This window comes from Physella acuta, unplaced genomic scaffold (assembly GCF_028476545.2).
Source record: "Physella acuta isolate Inbredline_101_S28 unplaced genomic scaffold, ASM2847654v3 ptg002838l, whole genome shotgun sequence".
Classification (NCBI taxonomy): Eukaryota; Metazoa; Mollusca; class Gastropoda; family Physidae; genus Physella; species Physella acuta.
Genome location: NW_026734238.1, coordinates 1 through 19,081, shown reverse-complemented (window position 1 = coordinate 19,081; position 19,081 = coordinate 1). Strand labels below are relative to the sequence as shown.

Sequence of the window (19,081 nt, the reverse complement as noted above, 5' to 3'; positions counted from 1 at the left end):
TAGGTTGGTGGTGCCCTCACACAGTTGGTTGGTGGTGCCCTCACACAGTAGGTTGGTGGTGCCCTCACACAGTAGAGTAGGTTGGTGGTGCCCTCACACAGTAGAGTAGGTTGGTGGTGCCCTCACATTGGTAGGTTGGTGGTGCCCTCACACAGTTGGTTGGTGGTGCCCTCACACAGTAGAGTAGGTTGGTGGTGCCCTCACACAGTAGAGTAGGTTGGTGGTGCCCTCACACAGTAGAGTAGGTTGGTGGTGCCCTCACATTGGTAGGTTGGTGATGCCCTCACACAGTTGGTTGGTGGTGCCCTCACACAGTAGAGTAGGTTGGTGGTGCCTTGAGACAGAAGGTTTGTGATGCCCTCACACAGGTAGGTTGGTGGTGCCCCAAAGACTAATGATGCCCAGACACAGCCCATTATGGCGTTTACTTTCAGTGGTCTAATAAAAGAAAAGAAAAAAGATGTATTAACTGTATGGAAGAACTTGCCAAACATTTTTTTCTTTCAATGATAAAGAGATAAAATTAACACTGTTTTCATGTTAATCAACTTAGCAGTAATTATTGTAATGATAGTTATGAGTTTAACTCAAAGTTTGGGATACATTAATCTTAACAGTGGTAGTTGTGATGCTGTATAAATAGATAGTTGATGATGGTGTATAAATAGATAGTTGATGGTGGTGTATAAATAGATAGTTGATGATGCTGTATAAATAGATAGTTGTTGATGGTGTATAAACAGATAGTTGATGATGTTGTATAAATGGATAGTTGATGATGCTGTATAAATAGATAGTTGATGATGCTGTATAAATAGATAGTCGATGATGCTGTATAAATAGATATTTGATGATGCTGTATAAATAGATAGTTGATTTTGCTGTATACATAGATAGTTGATGGTGTATAAATAGATAGTTGATGGTGTATAAATAGCTAGTTGATGGTGTATAAATAGATAGTTGATGCTGTATAAATAGCTAGTTTATGGTGTATAAATAGATAGTTGATGGTGTATAGATAGAGAATTGATGCTGTATAAATATATAGTTGTTGATGCTGTATAAATAGATAGTTGTTGATGCTGTATAAATAGATAGTTGTTGATGCGGTATAAATAGATAGTTGCTGATGCTGTATAAATAGATAGTTGTTGATGTTGTATAAATAGAAAATTGATGGTGCTGTATAAAAAGATAGTTGTTGATGCTGTATAAATAGATAGTTGTTGATGCTGTATAAATAGATAGTTGATGATGCTGTATAAATAGATAGTTCACGATGCTGTATAAATAGATAGTTGATGATGCTGTATAAATAGATAGTTGATGATGCTGTATAAATAGATTGTTGATGATGCTGTATAAATAGATAGTTGATGATGCTGTATAAATAGATAGTTGATGATGCTGTATAAATAGATAGTTGATGCTGTATAAATAGATAGTTGATGATGCTGTATAAATAGATAGTTGATGCTGTAGAAATAGATAGTTGTTGATGCTGTATAAATAGATATTTGATGTTGTATAAATAGTTGATGCTGTATAAATAGATAGTTGATGATTGTGTATAAATAGATAGTTGTTGATGTTGCATAAATAGATAGTTGAGGAGGTTGCATAGGTAGTTGGTGGTGGTGTATAACAATGGTAGTGTGTAGTGTCATATAACAATTGGTAGTTGGTGGGGGTGTATAACTATAGGTAGGTGGTGTTGTATAACAATGGATAGTTGATGGTGCTTTATAACAATGGATAGTTGGTAGTGTATACCAATGGATAGATGATGGTTGTGTATAACAATGGGTAGTTGGTGGTGCTGTATAACAATGGGTAGTTGGTGGTGGTGTATAACAATCGGTAGTTGGTTGTGGTATATAACAATGGGTAGTTGGTGGTGCTGTATAACAATGGGTAGTTGGTGGTGGTGTATAACAATCGGTAGTTGGTGGTGGTATATAACAATGGGTAGTTGATGGTGCTGTATAACAAAGGGTAGTTGGTGGTGGTGTATAACAATCGGTAGTTGGTGGTGGTATATAACAATGTGTAGTTGGTGGTGGTGTATAACAATGGGTAGTTGTTGGTGGTGTATAACAATCGGTAGCTGGTGTGCTGTATAACAGCCGATCTAGCATTTAAAAAGTACAAAGACCATTAGCAAACTAAATATTGAAATAACACTTAATATAATTTTTAATAAGCTAATACTGCCCGGTAGTTTTTTTTTATTAAAGATATACACTAAATAATAAATATGTATGCTTTATTTAAAAGTTCAACAAATAAAATATATTCAACCGAGGCATGTTTACAATAAATGATAACATTGGGGCCGAAGTGTGTTTCTCCATTAGTAACAAATTATCGACATATTATTTTATTTATAGAATTGTTACGATAAAAGTATCTTGATTGATATTTTCGTTGACTGGAAATATTATTAACACAAAAGTTTCAAAAAAATTACTTACAAAGACTATAAGACGCTTTATTAATCAAATCGAACATGTAGATCCATTGTAAAGATGGAGGCGCCTCGTACCAAAAGACCACAACAAAATGAAGTGAGTTTAAATCACGGTGTGCATAGTTGCCCCGCTTTGTTTACAACATTCATACAATACAGAGTTATTGTCCCTACTTTTTTAAGATATGGGTTTAATTTTTTTTTTAAGCCAAATGTATTTTTTTTACAAATCTGCGAGTGATCAATTTACTGGTTTTACTCAAATGTATTCCCTTCGGTTTTGAAAGAGTGATATTACTCTACTATTTATTCAGAATGTTAAATACTGATTTTTTTAGAGTAATATCACTCTTTCAAGACGACTATAGTGATTTATATATAAATTAATCTCTTAGATTCATAGTACTCTATAAGTTGCTGAAGTGCTTGTGTCGATATGAACTAAATGCATACTTTTATATTGTGTAATTATTTTTGCGATACACTAATTATCAATTTCAGACCGAACATTAAATATGGCGGATGATATAATATTCTGCAGATTTGTAGCAATTCGACTAGGTACAAAACTTACGCTTCCAGCTAGTGAACGATTTGCTTGCTGTTTGATGTATATCATCAAGAGTTCCAGCAACAGATGAAACCTGTAAGTCCCCACTGGCCAGTCACTAGAGTTGTCTTACATTAAATTTTGATAAATTACCTTTTAAATTTTGAATGTATATATATATATATATATATATATATATATATATATATAAATCAGTTGGACGTGTAATTATTTCTAAATTCTCACAAAACGGGTGATTAATAATGTAATTACTCACACTCACAGAAATGTGTACGGCTAAATATCAGATGCTATGTTATCTTCGTGGTCCTAATAATTTTTATTTTCGGAGTTTTAAATAACTTTTTATGATATAAGTTACTAGGAAATTCTACAAGTTTAGGGCAGCCAAGATATACAACTCTGTATGACCTTACGAAGAATATTTTACTAGTTATTTCTCTTGAAAAGGCTTTAAAACAACAAAAAGAAAAAAAAAGAAAAATTCTATGCAACATTTTTATGCCATCTTTAATTATTTAATGCATTCATTAGTTTTAATACAATTTCAACCAAATCAAGTGTGTTAGTTACAGAGATCGAAATAAAATAATTTATAAACCCAATATCTAGAGCGTTTAAACAAGATGCAGACAGTGTGTACATTTCTAGTAAACAGAATGTACATTTCTAGTACACAGTTTGTACATTTCTTGTACACAGTTTGTACATTTCTTGTACACAGTTTGTACATTTCTAGTACACAGTTTGAACATTTCTAGTACACAATTTGTACATTTCTAGTACACAGTTTGTAAATTTCTAGTACACAGTTTGTACATTTCTAGTACACAGTTTGTACATTTCTAGTACACAGTTTGTACATTTCTAGTACACAGTTTGTACATTTCTAGTACACAGTTTGTACATTTCTAGTACACAGTACGTACATTTCTAGTAAACAGAATCTACATTTCTAATACACAGTTTGTACATTTGTAGTACACAGTTTGTACATTTTTAGTACACAGTTTGTACATTTCTATTACACAGTTTGCACAGTTCGATTACACAGTTTGTACAATGTTTAGGTGAGGGGAGTGAGACGGGTCACATTAATGTACCGGGAGGGAAGGGGAATGGGTGGGAGGAAGGGTGTGGGAGGGGAATGAAAGTGGGAGGATGGGTGTGGGAAGGGAATGAATGTGGGACGGGTTAGGAAAGACTTGAGGGAGAGAGGGTATATATAAAAGAGATTGTATGGGAAAAAAAGAGTGGAGGGAGGGGGGGGGGTGGTAAAAATTAAGCTTTAATATTTACTGCATATAATCATATACATGCCATTTTTTAACATTTCGAGATAATCTTGAAACACATTCGTTCAACTGGTTATATACATTTATTTATTTGTTATGTAACATGTCTGAAGTGGTAGAATTTCTTCTGTTTGTTGACAGCTAATCAGTTTGTCTGTCTATCGGTCGTCCATCACACAGGTTTACATTATAAACCTGCACAAAGGTTTACATTATAAACCAGAACAAAGGTTTACATTATAAACCTGGGACATCAACGTCACTGGCTGCAATATAAACAATATATATATATATATATATATATATATATATATATATATATATATATATATATATATATATATATATATATATGTAATCAAAAGTAAGTGTTAAAGGTATTTTTATATATATGTTTGTTTGTAGTGATGTGTTATGTCATGGAAAGAAAAGGTGGTTGGGGGATGGGGTGGGAAGTGGAAGCTTAAAAGTATGTCGAACTTGTTCATTTAGAGAATTGAGTTGTTCGTAGAATATGGGTAATGTTGTAGATACCTTACAGGGCAGGTGAGTATAATAAATACCAATGTTTTTAGAAACCTGCGAAATCGATTACACAAAACAATAAATCGGCTAGTAAAAGATAATTGAAGTCGATTCTAACAAAAAACTGACTATATTTAAAAAAATAAAATTAAGCACCCTCTAGCTTATAAACATTAACCGACTTGCCCAAAAACAGCATCTAAATAGATCATCAATTGTAAACCAACCTGACAATTGTGCGTACGTCCTAGAGATCAAGTCTAGGGCCTGGTCCAGGTTCTGGGACATTTGGTCCAGGTGTGTTACCGTCAGATCACCTGTCTGTAGTATGGTCTGTACCATGGTGGTTACCTGAGACAGACAAATGTCAGATTTATCATGTCTAGAGTCACGTGGTGATCACACTTACATCATTAACGTCTAGAGTCACGTGATGATCACACTTACATCATTAACGTCTACAGTCACGTGATGATCACACTTACATCATTAACGTCTACAGTCACGTGGTGATCACACTTACATCATTAAAGTCTAGAGCCACGTGAAGATCACACTTACATCATTAAAGTAGATGTCTAGAGCCACGTGAAGGTCACACATACATCATTAAAGTCTAGAGCCACATGAAGATTACACTTACATCATTAAAGTCTAGAGCCACGTGAAGATTACACTTACATCTTTAAAGTCTATAGCCACGTGAAGATTGCACTTACATCATTAAAGTCTAGAGCCACGTGAAGATCACACTTACATCTTTAAAGTAGATGTCTAGAGCAACGTGAAGGTCACACTTACATCATTAAAGTCTAGAGCCACATGAAGATTACACTTACATCATTAAAGTCTAGAGCCACGTGAAGATTACACTCACATCTTTAAAGTCTAGAGCCACGTGAAGATTGCACTTACATCATTAAAGTCTAGAGCCACGAGAAGATCATACTTACATCATTAAAGTAGATGTCTAGAGCCACGTGAAGATCACAATTACATCATTAAAGTAGATGTCTAGAGCCACGTGAAGATCACACTTACATCATTAAAGTCTAGAGCCACGTGAAGATCACACTTAGTCATTAAAGTCTAGAGCCACGTGAAGATTACACTTACATCTTTAAAGTAGATGTCTAGAGCCACGTGAAGATTACACTTACATCATTAAAGTAGATGTCTAGAGCCACGTGAAGATCACACTTACATCATTAAAGTCTAGAGCCACCTGAAGATCACACTTAGTCATTAAAGTCTAGAGCCACGTGAAGATTACACTTACATCTTTAAAGTAGATGTCTAGAGCCACGTGAAGATCACACTTACATCTTTAAAGTAGATGACTAGAGCCACGTGAAGATCACACTTACATCATTAAAGTCTAGAGCCACGTGAAGATCACACTTAGTCATTAAAGTCTAGAGCCACGTGAAGATTACACTTACATCTTTAAAGTAGATGTCTAGAGCCACGTGAAGATCACACTTACATCTTTAAAATATATGTCTAGAGCCACGTGAAGATCACACTTACATCTTTAAATTAGATGTCTAGAGCCACGTGAAGATCACACTTACATCATTAAAGTCTAGAGCCACGTGAAGATCACACTTACATCTTTAAAATAGATGTCTAGAGCCACGTGAAGATCACACTTACATCTTTAAAGTAGATATATAGAGCCACGTGAAGATTACACTTACATCATTAAAGTAGATATCTAGAGCCACGTGAAGATTACACTTACATCATTAAAGTAGATGTCTATAGCCACGTGAAGATTACACTTACATCATTAAAGTAGATGTCTATAGCCACGTGAAGATTACACTTACATCTTTAAAGTCTAGAGCCACGTGAAGATCACACTTAGTCATTAAAGTCTAGAGCCACGTGAAGATTACACTTACATCTTTAAAATAGATGTCTAGAGCCACGTGAAGATTACACTTACATCTTTAAAGTAGATGTCTAGAGCCACGTGAAGATCACACTTACATCATTAAAGTCTAGAGCCACCTGAAGATCACACTTAGTCATTAAAGTCTAGAGCCACGTGAAGATTACACTTACATCTTTAAAGTAGATGTCTAGAGCCACGTGAAGATCACACTTACATCTTTAAAGTAGATGTCTAGAGCCACGTGAAGATCACACTTACATCATTAAAGTCTAGAGCCACGTGAAGATCACACTTAGTCATTAAAGTCTAGAGCCACGTGAAGATTACACTTACATCTTTAAAGTAGATGTCTAGAGCCACGTGAAGATCACACTTACATCTTTAAAATATATGTCTAGAGCCACGTGAAGATCACACTTACATCTTTAAATTAGATGTCTAGAGCCACGTGAAGATCACACTTACATCATTAAAGTCTAGAGCCACGTGAAGATCACACTTACATCTTTAAAATAGATGTCTAGAGCCACGTGAAGATCACACTTACATCTTTAAAGTAGATATATAGAGCCACGTGAAGATTACACTTACATCATTAAAGTAGATATCTAGAGCCACGTGAAGATTACACTTACATCATTAAAGTAGATGTCTATAGCCACGTGAAGATTACACTTACATCATTAAAGTAGATGTCTATAGCCACGTGAAGATTACACTTACATCTTTAAAGTCTAGAGCCACGTGAAGATCACACTTACATCTTTAAAGTAGATGTCTATAGCCACGTGAAGATTACACTTACATCATTAAAGTAGATGTCTATAGACACGTGAAGATTACACTTACATCATTAAAGTCTAGAGCCACGTGAAGATCACACTTACATCTTTAAAGTAGATGTCTAGAACCACGTGAAGATCACACTTACATCTTTAAAGTAGATGTCTAGAGCCACGTGAAGATCACACTTACATCATTAAAGTCTAGAGCCACGTGAAGATCACACTTACATCTTTAAAATAGATGTCTAGAGCCACGTGAAGATCACACTTACATCTTTAAAGTAGATATATAGAGCCACGTGAAGATTACACTTACATCATTAAAGTAGATATCTAGAGCCACGTGAAGATTACACTTACATCTTTAAAGTAGATGTCTAGAGCCACGTGAAGATCACACTTACATCTTTAAAATATATGTCTAGAGCCACGTGAAGATCACACTTACATCTTTAAAGTAGATGTCTAGAGCCACGTGAAGATCACACTTACATCATTAAAGTCTAGAGCCACGTGAAGATCACACTTACATCATTAAAGTCTAGAGCCACGTTAAGATCACACTTACATCTTTAAAGTAGATATATAGAGCCACGTGAAGATTACACTTACATCATTAAAGTAGATATCTAGAGCCACGTGAAGATTACACTTACATCATTAAAGTAGATGTCTATAGCCACGTGAAGATCACACTTACATCATTAAAGTAGATGTCTATAGCCACGTGAAGATTACACTTACATCTTTAAAGTCTAGAGCCACGTGAAGATCACACTTACATCTTTAAAGTAGATGTCTATAGCCACGTGAAGATTACACTTACATCATTAAAGTCTAGAGCCACGTGAAGATCACACTTACATCTTTAAAGTAGATGTCTATAGCCACGTGAAGATTACACTTACATCTTTAAAGTAGATGTCTAGAGCCACGTGAAGATCACACTTACATCATTAAAGTAGATGTCTAGAGTCACGTGAAGATCACACTTACATCTTTAAAGTAGATGTCTAGAGCCACGTGAAGATCACACTTACATCTTTAAAGTAGATGTCTAGAGCCACGTGAAGATCACACTTACATCATTAAAGTCTAGAGCCACGTGAAGATCACACTTACATCTTTAAAATAGATGTCTAGAGCCACGTGAAGATCACACTTACATCTTTAAAGTAGATATATAGAGCCACGTGAAGATTACACTTACATCATTAAAGTAGATATCTAGAGCCACGTGAAGATTACACTTACATCTTTAAAGTAGATATATAGAGCCACGTGAAGATTACACTTACATCATTAAAGTAGATATCTAGAGCCACGTGAAGATTACACTTACATCATTAAAGTAGATGTCTAGAGCCACGTGAAGATTACACTTACATCATTAAAGTAGATGTCTATAGCCACGTGAAGATTACACTTACATCATTAAAGTAGATGTCTAGAGCCACGTGAAGGTCGCACTTACATCATTAAAGTCTAGAGCTACGTGAAGATCACACTTACATCATTAAAGTAGATGTCTAGTGCCACGTGAAGATCACACTTCCCATCGTTCAGACGCCTCAACTTCTGCTGTATTTCTTTAACTTTTGCTTGGTCAGGGCTGGACGCCATCTTCAGAAAACAGACAAAATGAGTTCTATCACTACATTTATACAAGGTGAACAACAAAGTTACGCAAATCGTAGAGTGAGTTTGTTAAGTGAGGACGGTGGATGTGTGTGGGTATCTGAATGAGAACGGTGGATGTGTGTGAAAGTGAGGACGGTTGATTTGTGTGGGTATCTGGTGAGTGAGGACGGTGGATGTATGTGGGTATCTGGTGAGTGAGGACGGTGGATGTGTGTGGGTATCTGAGTGAGGACGGTGGATGTGTGTGTGTATCTGGTGAGCGAATACGATGAATGTGTGTGGGTATCTGAGTGGGGACGGTGGATGTGTGTGGGTATCTGAGTGGGGACGGTGGATGTGTGTGGGTATCTGGTAAGTGAGGACGGTGGATGTGTGTGGGTATCTGAATGAGGACGGTGGATGTGTGTGTGTATCTGGTAAGTGAGGACGGTGGATGTGTGTGGGTATCTGAGTGAGGACGGTGAATGTGTGTGGGTATCTAAGGACGGTGGATGTGTGTGGGTATCTGAGTAAGGACGGTGGATGTGTGTGGGTATCTGGTAAGTGAGGACGGTGGATGTGTGTGGGTATCTGAATGAGGACGGTGGATGTGTGTGTGTATCTGGTAAGTGAGGACGGTGGATGTGTGTGGGTATCTGAATGAGGACGGTGGATGTGTGTGTGTATCTGGTAAGTGAGGACGGTGGATGTGTGTGGGTATCTGAGTGAGGACGGTGGATGTGTGTGGGTATCTGGTGAGTGAGGACGGTGGATGTGTGTGGGTATCTGGTAAGTGAGGACGGTGGATGTGTGTGGGTATCTGGTGAGTGTGGACGGTGGATGTGTGTGGGTATCTAGTGAGGACGGTGGATGTGTGTGGGTATCTGGTGAGTGAGGACGGGGGATGTGTGTGTATCTGAGTGAGGACGGTGGATGTGTGTGGGTATCTGGTGAGTGTGGACGGTGGATGTGTGTGGGTATCTGAGTGAGGACGGTGGATGTGTGTTGGTATCTGAGTGGGGACGGTGGATGTGTGTGGGTATTTGAGTAAGGACGGTGGATGTGTGTGGGTATCTGAGTGGGGACGGTGGATGTGTGTGGGTATCTGAGTGGGGATGGTGGATGTGTGTGGGTATCTGAGTGAGGACGGTGGATGTGTGTGGGTATCTGAGTGAGGACGGTGGAAGTGTGTGGGTATCTGAGTGAGGACGGTGGAAGTGTGTGGGTATCTGAGTGAGGACGGTGGAAGTGTGTGGGTATCTGAGTGAGGACGGTGGATGTGTGGGGGTATCTGGTGAGTGAGGACGGTGGAAGTGTGTGGGTATCTGAGTGAGGACGGTGGAAGTGTGTGGGTATCTGAGTGAGGACGGTGGATGTGTGTGGGTATCTGGTGAGTGAGGACGGTGGATGTGTGGGGGTATCTGGTGAGTGAGGACGGTGGAAGTGTGTGGGTATCTGAGTGAGGACGGTGGAAGTGTGTGGGTATCTGAGTGAGGACGGTGGATGTGTGTGGGTATCTGGTGAGTGAGGACGGTGGATGTGTGTGGGTATCTGAGTGGGGACGGTGGATGTGTGTGGGTATCTGAGTGGGGACGGTGGATGTGTGTGGGTATTTGAGTGAGATTTTACCGATTGAGTGAATATATACTCACCTAATACACACATCAACCATCCTCACTCAAAGTTACAAAGAAATCGTAGTGGCATAGCGGGATTACGTTTATCTTAACATTCGTCTAAACCTAAACCTTACCTTTCAATCCTTGAAGTGGCCAGACCTTATTACAGCGTAGTGTTTTCCAATCATCACAACAATAGCCTAAACTAATCTCCGTGCTATATAAAGCGATGAGACACGCCAAGTTATTTATAGTATCATGTAGTTTAACCTCGCAGTATCTTTAATAACTGGACCACAGGACTTCACAGTAAAACTCAAGGTCTATTCTTATTTTTATAAATTTCTCCCCACCCCCCTTCAATTCTTTGATTCTTTTGAGCTATACTTCGATATCCACATCTGCACATCGAATATCGATTCATTAAAAGCAGTTGAACAAAGACATTTTTTCTTGTCTTCTTATTTTGGTTAATTATTTTGGTATGTTTATTGCACTCTATTTATTTATAGACTGTATTATGTATCGCATGTCTGGAATGCTTATAAACAAAAGTTACACTAGAACAGCTACGTAAATAAAAGAGATAAAGGTTGTTGTAGTTAAACAAATAGATCATAAACTTACTTGCCCTACTTAAAGTTTAATTCCACCCCTAATCTTCCCTCCCCCTTTAACTCGTGTTCACATTAATCTGTCATAGTTATCAGAACAGAAGGACAGATAAGGGGAATGATTTAGTAGCCTATATGTATCGTACAGAAACGTTACTAAATCATAATACTTTGTGAAACATAAAGACACAGAGGCGTAGCGAGGGGGGGGGGGGAGCGGGGAGTGGGACATATGTTCCCGGGCGCCGACTTTAGGGGGAAGCCAAAACGGGTTGGAAAGGGGTGCAAATCGAAAGTTTGGGGGGTGGGGGTGCAAATCGAAAGTTTGTCCCCGGGCGCCGGCAAGGGTCGCTACGCCTCTGCATTTAGCTTAAAGTTTATACAAGTAGGGGTCATCCACAAATGACGTCATGCTTTTTTGACGATTTTTACCTCCCCGCCCCCTCCGTCACACATCGTCACAAAAAGCCAGATCCCCTAAAAGTAAAACTTTTTGAATTATAGAAAAGCAATGTTAGAAAACGAGTTTTATCCGTTATTTCGCAACATTGCATTTTTATAATGCAAAAGTGTGTCGTCACACGATCCCTCCTCCTCATAACACACCATCACAAAATTACGGAACCCCCTCCCCACTACGAGTGTGACGTCATTTATGGACGACCCCCTATTATAAACAATAATCCCCACAGAAGATACAGTTTAATAGATACAAACAATATTATTTAAACTATGTTTTCACATTTTGTCATTTTATAGTTCAATAATACTAATTTGCTGTCGTTTGTAAACCGAAGACAACCAAATCTCACAATTGTATAACTAAAAGTCCCTTACGAACAACTCTCTCTCTGTTTCTACACAAATATTTACCCAGTTCGCTCCCTTTAAACTATTTTTTTCTACAGATAAAATATCAAACAAAAATCCAGTCTTTGGTGTTTTGCAGATATGTTGGAGTAATGTTAATTTTTTTAAAAACAAGTTTTTATTGTATCGAAAGGCATAATCAAGTGTGTACAATACACCCTGTGTATACGGTGTGTACATAGTTCTTACACAGTGTGTACAAACCCGAAGGACAGGAAGTCTGGCCAATCACTCACATCACTCAACACACAAACATCGTCCATGTTGGGCGTCTCTACACTAGAACAAAAACTGCTCAAGTTTTTCTGTTTGATGGCGGCTGTGATACTAGAGAATGTAAGTAAAAACAACTGCATTTTATTTGTGTGCTCCAGGACCTGCACTACATGGTTGAAGAATTACAATGTTTTAATTAAAAAAAAAAAACTTTCTAATTAAAAACATAAGTCAATAACATAATTTTTAATGTTTGTGTGTTACATCAGTAGGTCTATAGTCTATACTGATTCTTGTGTAAACAACAATTTACTTTTAAGTTTTTACTTTTTCGTTTTCAGGTCCGTGTTGAAGTGAATCCCACACCTTACACAATGGTAACATCCTGCTGTGGACACCTGTACGGCAACAAAGTCACCTGTACGGCAACAAAGTCACCTGTACCAGAACAAAGTCACCTGTCCGACAACAAAGTCACCTGTACGCCAACAAAGTCACCTGTACGCCAACAAAGTCACCTGTACGACAACAAAGTCACCTGTATGACAACAAAGTCACCTGTACGACAACAAAGTCACCTGTACGCCAACAAAGTCACCTGTACGCCAACAAAGTCACCTGTACGCCAACAAAGTCACCCGTACAAAAACAAAGTCACCCGTACGACAACAAAGTCACCTGTACGCCAACAAAGTCACCTGTACGCCAACAAAGTCACCTGTACCAGAACAAAGTCACCTGTACGCCAACAAAGTCACCCGTACAAAAACAAAGTCACCCGTACGACAACAAAGTCACCTGTACGCCAACAAAGTCCCCCTACAACAACAAAGTCACCTGTACCAGAACAAAGTCACCTGTACGCCAAAAAAGTCACCTGTACGCCAACAAAGTCACCTGTACGCCAACAAAGTCATCTGTACGCCAACAAAGTCACCTGTACGCCAACAAAGTCCCCCTACAACAACAAAGTCACCTGTACCAGAACAAAGTCACCTGTACCAGAACAAAGTCACCTGTACGCCAAAAAAGTCACCTGTACGCCAACAAAGTCATCTGTACGCCCACAAAGTCACCTGTATGACAACAAAGTCACCTGTATGACAACAAAGTCACCTGTATGACAACAAAATCACCTGAATGACAACAAAGTCACCTGTACGCCAACAAAGTCACCTGTACGACAACAAAGTCACCCGTATGACAACAAATTCACCCGTATGACAACAAAGTCACCCGTATGACAACAAAGTCACCTGTATGACAACAAAGTCACCTGTATGACAACAAAGTCACCTGTATGACAACAAAGTCACCTGTATGACAACAAAGTCACCTGTATGACAACAAAGTCACCTGTATGACAACAAAGTCACCTGTATGACAACAAAGTCACCTGTATGACAACAAAGTCACCTGTATGACAACAAAGTCACCTGTATGACAACAAAGTCACCTGTATGACAACAAAGTCACCTGTATGACAACAAAGTCACCTGTACGACAACAAACTCATCTTTGACAAAAGTATCTTTTATATGTGAACAAGGACATTTACAGTTAAAGTCAACTTCTTTTCGGACACGCCAATGACTTTTTTCTTACACAAATGATACCAATGTAACTACATAGACCATTTTACATGAATGACACCAATGTCATTACATAGATCATCTTACACGAAAGACACAAATGTCATTATATAGATAATCTTACAAGAATGACACCAATGTCACTACATGGATCATCTTGATTCACGAATTAGACAACGAGATCTACTTAATTCCTATTTACTTTTCATCAACAACATACAGACATTACCAGCGTATCCCAAAGAAAATTAGTCTGGAATGCACACGGCTACTGTGTTTGTCATACACAACGATATTTCCTAACATGTAAGCTACTTACATCTTACAATTATTTTATTAATGCACTTAGAGAACGTCTATTTAAATAATTGAGGATAATAACAAAATGGATTTTCTTGCTGTCTGTTCTTGCTCTCTGTTCTTGATGGCTGTTCTTGCTCTCTGTTCTTGATGGCTGTTCTTGATGGCTGTTCTTGCTATCCTTTAATGTTGCTGTCTGTTCTAGCTGTTGTTTTTGCTGTTCTGTTTAAGCTATCTGTTCTTGCTGTTCTGGTTTTGCTGTCTGTTCTTAAAAAATGAAAAATGAAAAGAAATGAAAAGAAAAAAAGAAAAACAAATACAAAGAAAAAAAAAAGAATTTGACAAAAAGAAAAAAAATAATAACGTAAAAAAAAAGAATGAAAAGAAAAAAAAGAAAAAAGAAAAAAAAAATAACTTGAAAAAAGAAAAAAAAAATAATTATTTTATCTTTTATGTTCTACTTCATGTATAATTGTATAAGTTTAATTTGTTTCGGTTGTAATTTTCATTATTTTCTTATTGGTAGATTTATTTAACAGTAGTAGTTATTTTTTTAAACCGAGCCACCAAATTAGGTCATTATGTTTTAGTAGTAATGTATTTTAAAAGCCATGTTTACTTTATAATTGCATTCAATTGAAATGTATTTCATTTTTAAGTATGTATTGCATGTTATATTATTTTAAGTGTTAAAAAAACGGGAACATGGGCCAACTCATCAATTTAACTGTTAACAACAAATGTTTGAAATATAAAATAGAAGAAAAAAGAATTTGATCAATCGAAAAAAAAACGTAAAAAAAAAGAATGAAAAAAAAAAGAAAAAAAAAAAGAAACGAAACGAGGGAGGGACAAGGGGGTGGGAACGGGGGAGGGAGGGAGGGACAAGGGGGTGGGAACGGGGGAGGGAGGGAGGGACAAGGGGGTGGGAACGGGGGAGGGAGGGAGGGACAAGGGGGTGGGAACGGGGGAGGGAGGGAGGGACAAGGGGGTGGGAATGGGGGAGGGAGGGAGGGACAAGGGGGTGGGAACGGGGGAGGGAGGGAGGGACAAGGGGGTGGGAACGGGGGAGGGAGGGAGGGACAAGGGGGTGGGAACGGGGGAGGGAGGGAGGGACAAGGGGGTGGGACAAGGGGGTGGGAGGGAGGGACAAGGGGGTGGGACAAGGGGGTGGGAGGGAGGGACAAGGGGGTGGGAACGGGGGAGGGAGGGAGGGAGGGACAAGGGGGTGGGAACGGGGGAGGGAGGGAGGGAGGGACAAGGGGGTGGGAACGGGGGAGGGAGGGAGGGAGGGACAAGGGGGTGGGAACGGGGGAGGGAGGGAGGGAGGGACAAGGGGGTGGGAACGGGGGAGGGAGGGAGGGAGGGACAAGGGGGTGGGAACGGGGGAGGGAGGGAGGGAGGGACAAGGGGGTGGGAACGGGGGAGGGAGGGAGGGAGGGACAAGGGGGTGGGAACGGGGGAGGGAGGGAGGGAGGGACAAGGGGGTGGGAACGGGGGAGGGAGGGAGGGAGGGACAAGGGGGTGGGAACGGGGGAGGGAGGGAGGGAGGGACAAGGGGGTGGGAACGGGGGAGGGAGGGAGGGAGGGACAAGGGGGTGGGAACGGGGGAGGGAGGGAGGGAGGGACAAGGGGGTGGGAACGGGGGAGGGAGGGAGGGAGGGACAAGGGGGTGGGAACGGGGGGAGGGAGGGAGGGAGGGACAAGGGGGTGGGAACGGGGGAGGGAGGGAGGGAGGGACAAGGGGGTGGGAACGGGGGAGGGAGGGAGGGAGGGACAAGGGGGTGGGAACGGGGGAGGGAGGGAGGGAGGGACAAGGGGGTGGGAACGGGGGAGGGAGGGAGGGAGGGACAAGGGGGTGGGAACGGGGGAGGGAGGGAGGGAGGGACAAGGGGGTGGGAACGGGGGAGGGAGGGAGGGAGGGACAAGGGGGTGGGAACGGGGGAGGGAGGGAGGGAGGGACAAGGGGGTGGGAACGGGGGAGGGAGGGAGGGAGGGACAAGAGGGAGGGAGGGACAAGGGGGTGGGAACGGGGGAGGGAGGGAGGGAGGGACAAGGGGGTGGGAACGGGGGAGGGAGGGAGGGAGGGACAAGGGGGTGGGAACGGGGGAGGGAGGGAGGGAGGGACAAGGGGGTGGGAACGGGGGAGGGAGGGAGGGAGGGACAAGGGGGTGGGAACGGGGGAGGGAGGGAGGGAGGGACAAGGGGGTGGGAACGGGGGAGGGAGGGAGGGAGGGACAAGGGGGTGGGAACGGGGGGAGGGAGGGAGGGAGGGACAAGGGGGTGGGAACGGGGGAGGGAGGGAGGGAGGGACAAGGGGGTGGGAACGGGGGAGGGAGGGAGGGAGGGACAAGGGGGTGGGAACGGGGGAGGGAGGGAGGGGAGGGACAAGGGGGTGGGAACGGGGGAGGGAGGGAGGGAGGGACAAGGGGGTGGGAACGGGGGAGGAGGGAGGGAGGGACAAGGGGGTGGGAACGGGGGAGGGAGGGAGGGAGGGACAAGGGGGGTGGGAACGGGGGAGGGAGGGAGGAGGGACAAGGGGGTGGGAACGGGGGAGGGAGGGAGGGAGGGACAAGGGGGTGGGAACGGGGGGAGGGAGGGAGGGAGGGGACAAGGGGGTGGGAACGGGGGAGGAGGGAGGGAGGGACAAGGGGGTGGGAACGGGGGAGGGAGGGAGGGAGGGACAAGGGGGTGGGAACGGGGGGAGGGGGAGGGAGGGGAGGGACAAGGGGGTGGGAACGGGGGAGGGAGGGAGGGAGGGAGGGGACAAGGGGGTGGGAACGGGGGAGGGAGGGAGGGAGGGAGGGACAAGGGGGTGGGAACGGGGGAGGGAGGGAGGGAGGGAGGGACAAGGGGGTGGGAACGGGGGAGGGAGGGAGGGAGGGAGGGACAAGGGGGTGGGAACGGGGGAGGGAGGGAGGAGGGAGGGACAAGGGGGTGGGAACGGGGGAGGGAGGAGGGAGGGAGGGACAAGGGGGTGGGAACGGGGGAGGGAGGGAGGGAGGGAGGGACAAGGGGGTGGGAACGGGGGAGGGAGGGAGGGAGGGAGGGACAAGGGGGTGGGAACGGGGGAGGGAGGGAGGGGAGGGAGGGACAAGGGGGTGGGAACGGGGGAGGGAGGAGGAGGGAGGGACAAGGGGGGTGGGAACGGGGGAGGAGGGAGGGAGGGACAAGGGGGTGGGAACGGGGGAGGGAGGGAGGGAGGGACAAGGGGGTGGGAACGGGGGAGGGAGGGAGGGAGGGACAAGGGGGTGGGAACGGGGGAGGGAGGGAGGAGGGACAAGGGGGGTGGGGAACGGGGGAGGGAGGGAGGGAGGGACAAGGGGGTGGGAACGGGGGAGGGAGGGAGGGAGGGACAAGGGGGTGGGAACGGGGGAGGGAGGGAGGGAGGGACAAGGGGGGTGGGAACGGGGGAGGGAGGGAGGGGAGGGACAAGGGGGGTGGGAACGGGGGAGGGAGGGAGGGAGGGACAAGGGGGTGGGAACGGGGGAGGGAGGGAGGGAGGGACAAGGGGGTGGGAACGGGGGAGGGAGGGAGGGAGGGACAAGGGGGTGGGAACGGGGGAGGGAGGGAGGGAGGGACAAGGGGGTGGGGAACGGGGGAGGGAGGGAGGGAGGGACAAGGGGGTGGGAACGGGGGAGGGAGGGAGGGAAGGGCAAGGGGGTGGGAACGGGGGAGGGAGGGAGGGGCAAGGGGGTGGGAACGGGGGAGGGAGGGAGGGGCAAGGGGGTGGGAACGGGGGAGGGAGGGAGGGACAAGGGGGTGGGAACGGGGGAGGGAGGGAGGGACAAGGGGGGTGGGAACGGGGAGAGGGAGGAGGGACAAGGGGGGTGGGAACGGGGGAGGGAGGGAGGGACAAGGGGGTGGGAACGGGGGAGGGAGGGAGGGACAAGGGGGTGGGAACGGGGGAGGGAGGGAGGGGCAAGGGGGTGGGAACGGGGGAGGGAGGGAGGGGCAAGGGGGTGGGAACGGGGGAGGGAGGGAGGGCAAGGGGGGTGGGAACGGGGGAGGAGGGACGGGAGGGACAAGGGGGTGGGAACGGGGGAGGGAGGGAGGGACAAGGGGGTGGGAACGGGGGAGGGAGGGAGGGACAAGGGGGTGGGAACGGGGGGAGGGAGGGAGGGACAAGGGGGTGGGAACGGGGGAGGGAGGGAGGGACAAGGGGGGTGGGAACGGGGGAGGGAGGGAGGGACAAGGGGGTGGGAACGGGGGAGGGAGGGAGGGACAAGGGGGTGGGAACGGGGGAGGGAGGGAGGGACAAGGGGGTGGGAACGGGGGAGGGAGGGAGGGACAAGGGGGTGGGAACGGGGGAGGGAGGGAGGGACAAGGGGGTGGGAACGGGGGAGGGAGGGAGGGACAAGGGGGTGGGAACGGGGGAGGGAGGGAGGGACAAGGGGGTGGGAACGGGGGAGGGAGGGAGGGACAAGGGGGGTGGGAACGGGGGAGGGAGGGAGGGACAAGGGGGTGGGAACGGGGGAGGGAGGGAGGGACAAGGGGGTGGGAACGGGGGAGGGAGGGAGGGACAAGGGGGTGGGAACGGGGGGAGGGGAGGGAGGGACAAGGGGGTGGGAACGGGGGAGGGAGGGAGGGACAAGGGGGTGGGAACGGGGGGAGGGAGGGAGGGACAAGGGGGTGGGAACGGGGAGGGAGGGAGGGACAAGGGGGTGGGAACGGGGGAGGGAGGGAGGGACAAGGGGGTGG

The 19,081-nt window shown here is 44.6% G+C and overlaps 1 long non-coding RNA gene across 2 annotated transcripts; it reads right to left on the bottom strand.

Moving 5' to 3' along the window:
- Window positions 1-4,403: 4,403 nt before the first annotated feature.
- LOC131934493 (uncharacterized) lies at window positions 4,404-10,994 on the bottom strand. 2 transcript variants are annotated; one of them, XR_009385792.1, is made up of 4 exons: window positions 10,923-10,994; window positions 9,062-9,172; window positions 5,092-5,215; window positions 4,404-4,601 (listed from the first exon to the last, which is right to left on the bottom strand). It is a non-coding gene; the product is annotated as an uncharacterized LOC131934493 (long non-coding RNA). The 2 variants fall into 2 exon arrangements; XR_009385793.1 differs by lacking the exons at window positions 9,062-9,172; window positions 10,923-10,994 and adding an exon at window positions 5,426-5,465.
- Between the last annotated feature and the right edge of the window lie 8,087 nt (window positions 10,995-19,081).